We start from the raw sequence: 4,879 nt of genomic DNA, 5'->3' as shown, positions 1-4,879 counted from the left end.
CCCTGTAACCACGTCTCTGTGGTGCCTACCACATCATAATCATTCATGATGATCTGTGCCATTAGTTCGTCTGCTTTGTTATGAATGCTACGAGCATTCAGGTAAAGTGCCTTAATGTTAACTTTCTTATCATTAGAGGTATTGGAAGTCTAGATTAGAGTGGTGCTGGAAAAGCACAGCAGGTCAGGCAGCATTCGAGGAGCAGAAAAATCGACGTTTTGGGCAAAAGCCCTTCATCAGGAACTTTTGCCCGAAACATTGATTTTCCTGCCATCAGATGCTGTCTGCTCTGCTTTTCCAGCACCACTCTAATCCCTTGATTGATAGTGGGCCATGTCCAGAACCAAATGCAAAGACACCCCTGACTGGTGAATGACTATATCTCGGCTGATCACTGTGCAGCTGCTAATCCACAGTCTAATTCACAGACTGATTGCATTGGATGCACGGGACTGACCATTTTCCACTGTCCAGACCATAATAACATGGAGGCCCTGACTCAGATCAGCTCAAAGGGCCAACTGAGTACGTTCAAGCCCCTAAACTGAGATCAGGCAATGCCCTTGACTTACTGGCCTGGTACCCTCTCTCCATCTTCTTTGACTTGCCTGACATGCCCCTACTCACCCACAATCCGTGTTGATATTATTGACTTCTGTTTCAGAAGTCGGGGTGCCCAAAGTACGGAAAAATGACATTAGAGGGAGCTTTGCTCCAAAGTGCAGGACCGAAGCGATGATCTGTTTTAAAAATGAATTGGAGACATGCCGTGGCGAGGTTGGTGTGGTCCAATGCCAACCTCCGTGGATGAAGACTGCAGTCAGTGTCTCTGCCTTTGGAGCATGCCCACTGTTCAAGATGGAGGCCTGGAGGAGGAGCAGCAAGCTGAAGTTACCAGCTGTCTGCTCTGTATTTCATGTTGGGAGTAGTCACCATGTAGTTTCTCTTTGCCATGTGGGGCAACAGAAAATTGCATCTAACTTAGACAAGAATGACGTAATAATGAGATAGTGATACACGCAAATGGGTCTCTCGCCACTTGCTAGCAGGAATCCCATCTCGTCACCAAAACCCTGGGTGGAAAATTGGACATTTTTCTCACAATGTCAAGAATCTCATTTATTCCGATCTCACCATATTTTTCAAATTGTGTCACCATTGCCCACATCACCCAGCTGGGATGATTTAACTCTAAGTTCATTTGTTACTGATCTGAGCATCAGTAGAAGAATTTAACAGTACTTGTCCTTTCAAATTCTTCAAATTCCCCACTTCTATTTTATTTAACGATAATCTTCATTTAGTGCAAACTTAGCTGGATGTAATAAGTTGGAGTATTTTAAATAGATGAATCATTTATTTACTACAATTTGTAATGTGCTTCTTTCGTGCTGGTTAAGTGCATTTTGTAACATGCATCATTACCTCATAGAGGTGATATGATATTTTCCCAGTCAGTAGAATAAAAATGGTAATTTGAAGATTATAAATATAAGAGAAATAAGAAAGTGACTATTAATCAAGGTATTAATTTAAAAACCAAATGGAAGTACAGTTAAGTTATAGAATTCCTGCAGTATGGAAACAGGCAATTTGGCCCATTGAGATTAGAGTGGTGCTGGAAAAGCAGAGCAGGTCAGACAGCATCCGATGGCAGGAAAATCAATGTTTCGGGCAAAAGTTCCTGATGAAGGGCTTTTGCCCAAAACGTCGATTTTTCTGCTCCTCGAATGCTGCCTGACCTGCTGTGCTTTTCCAGCACCACTCTAATCTAGACTCTGATCTCCAGCATCTGCAGTCCTCACTGCCACCCCATTTGCTCATTGTGTCCACCCGGACCCACCCACCTGTTCTGTAACCCTAATTTCCTATGGCTAATCCACCTAGCCAGCACACTCTGGCCACTATGGACAATTTAGCGTGGCCAATACACCTAACCTGCACATCTTCGGACTGTAGGAGGAAACTGGAGCACATGGAGGAATCCCACACAGACGAGGGCAGAATGCAAACTCCACACCGGGTGGAATTGAACCCGAGTCTCTAGTGCTGTGAGGCAGCAGTGCTAACCACTGAGCCATCGTGCCACACCCACTCCCCCCCAAGTTGAAAAAAGGCAGAGTTGGAAGCAAACGTATTCCTGCAAGTGAGAAATTGTCATTTTCTTTTGATTGAAATTACTCACAATACTTCAGTAGTTTGGTGTTCAATTCACAGAGCTAAAGACAGGAAGGCTTTTAGACCTTAAACTGTTTCTTCCATTGATGCATACAAATTGCCCTGTTGTGTATTATTACACATACTTGTTATTCTGAGAAGGAAATCTCTGCAACTCCTCTCCCTATCTCTAAGTAGGATAATGGAGTCCTTCTCCTCAATCTTTATTTACCTTCAGACTAATATTGACATTTGCATTGTCAAAATGCATAGAAACCATTGCACTCAGAGATTTATCTGATACGGTTTTATGTGTATGTATACTTCAACATGCCAGTCCCTGTTGACTATTTGGAGAAAGTGAGCACTGCAGATGCTGGAAATCAGAGTCGAAGAGTGTGTTGCTGGAAAAGCACAGCAGGTCAGGCAGCATCTGAGGAGCAGGAGAATCGACGTTTCAAGCATAAGCTCTTCATCAAGAATGATGACATGCCTGATGAAGAGTTTTGCTCGAAACGTTGACTCTCCACTCCTTGGATGCTGCCTGACCAGCTGTGCTTTTCCAACACCACACTCTTCAGCCCTGTTGTCTATTTGTGTATTTCATGATGGACTGCCACTTTAAGAGTCTGATCATGTGAGATTATGATAATGTCATTGATCATTTTGGCCCGGCAAACAGTTTAGCCTAAACTTGCTACCTATAAACTCCTCCATAATAAAGCTCCTGCTGTTATATTGCTTCAATCTCCTGGTCCTTCCTGGAACATAACCCAAGAGGAGAATTGGCAACAAAGATTAAAACTGCTGCAAGATCCATGAGGTCAATCCGCTGATTTGGCAAAAGCAAAAACAGAATTGTCGCCCTTTTTGAAGATCTTGGAGATACAAAGAGGTAAAAAAGAAAAGAAGAAAAGACACCACCTCTGCACTGAAGCAGGTAGGGTCACCAAGGAAAAAGAATCATATTCACCCCAGGAGAGAGGTGAACAATACAGAGCAAGCTCGCTGCATGCTCCATCCCGAAAGAACAGTGAGTAACGAGTACCCAACATGGACGGAAATGTTTTGTGTTAGTGGTGTAGACTTAGAAGAACAAGGAAACCTCAGGAACATCCTGCTTTAAATTGGACAAAACGAGGCATGCTAAAATCTTCATGATACATTGTACAACACAATGCCATTCTCAGTTTAGAACTAGAATTAGGTTTTGTTGTCAAAAATACTCAAGTACAGGGAGACATGGGTCCAAAGAAAAGTGTACAAAGTTGCCAGTTCTGGAACCATCTCAGGTATAAAGATGCCTCAGTACAAAATCTGAGTTGTACATTTTTTAGAAAGTAAGGAGTTCAGCATTACAGTCCTTCTAAAGTAGATAAGGAAACAAAAGGTTCAGAAGCAGACGGAGCAGATGAGTCCACACTGGGCTTCCCTTCAAGACAGGGAATCAACGCTGGGCTTCACCTCAAGGCTGGGAGCCTACACTGGACTTCACTTCAAGACCAGGAGACGGCACTGGGTTTCACCTCAAGGCTGGGAGCCTACACTGGACTTCACTTCAAGACCAGGAGACTGCACTGGGTTTCACCTCAAGACCGGGAGTCCGCACTTGGCTTCACTTCAAGGCTGGATTTGAGCAGGGCCTGACCTTGAGAACGGAAGTGTGCACTGGGCTTCACCTCCAGGCTGGGAGTCCACACTGGGCTTCACTTCGCTGCTACTGATGCCTTCTGAGAATGAGAGGTAAATAGAAAGGAAAAAAAGATGAAGAGAGAAAAAAAGAAAAGAAATGGACGAAGCAGAGGAGCTCCAGCTCAGGACCCCTACACTGCCGCCATCTTGGATTTTTAAAAAGGTAAGAAATCCTGGCTGTGTGGGCTCGTATGATGAAAATACAGAGAGCTGAAACTCCTATACATAGGGACAGACATTTGATTACTTTGTTAAAGTGAACAAACTTGAAACAGATGCAGTCATCAATGCATTCCTGAGTGTTATGGAGAGGGGTAGAATCTTTTAACCTCCTGAGGGATTTGGTAAAACCAGAAAAGCTGATTTTCGGAACTCATGAAGAAATATTAGGGATCCCACAGAACTACCTTCACCAAAAGTTCAGGTTCCACAGACACAGCAAGCACGATGGTGAATTTATCGCTCTGTCTGTAGCAATTTTGAAGAGGTTAGTAAAATTCTGAGAAATTGTAGGCAACTTCAATGATGCTATCAGAGCCAGGCTGGTCTGTGGTTTAAGATGTGGAGCAATCCAGAAAAGATTACCTGACAAAAAGGAACCTAGATTTAAAGAAAGCACTGGAAATAGCATTCCTGATGGAACTAACAGCCAAGAAAGCTCAAGCCATGTGAGTTTACAAAATGGCTGCTGAAAGCTGAGCACCAACACAGACCCAAAATTGCCATTGATGTGGAGAAACGGGTCGGGCAGCAGCAAATAGCGAAGAAGGTTACCTCAGATTACAACAGGATCTTGACCAGTTGGGCCAATGGACTGCGAAGTGGCAGATGGAGCTTAATTCAGATAAATGCGGGGTGCTGCATTTTGGGAAAGCAAATCTTAGCAGGACTTATACACTTAATAGTGAAATACTAGGGAGTGTTGCTGAACAAAGAGACCTCGGAGTGCAGGTTCATAGCTTCTTGAAAGTGGAGTAGCAGGTAGATAGGATAGTGAAGGTGGCGTTTGGTATGCTTTCCTTTATTGGTC

This window comes from Chiloscyllium plagiosum, chromosome 11, assembly GCF_004010195.1.
Source record: "Chiloscyllium plagiosum isolate BGI_BamShark_2017 chromosome 11, ASM401019v2, whole genome shotgun sequence".
Lineage (NCBI taxonomy): Eukaryota > Metazoa > Chordata > Chondrichthyes > Orectolobiformes > Hemiscylliidae > Chiloscyllium > Chiloscyllium plagiosum.
This window is presented reverse-complemented; position numbering follows the sequence as displayed.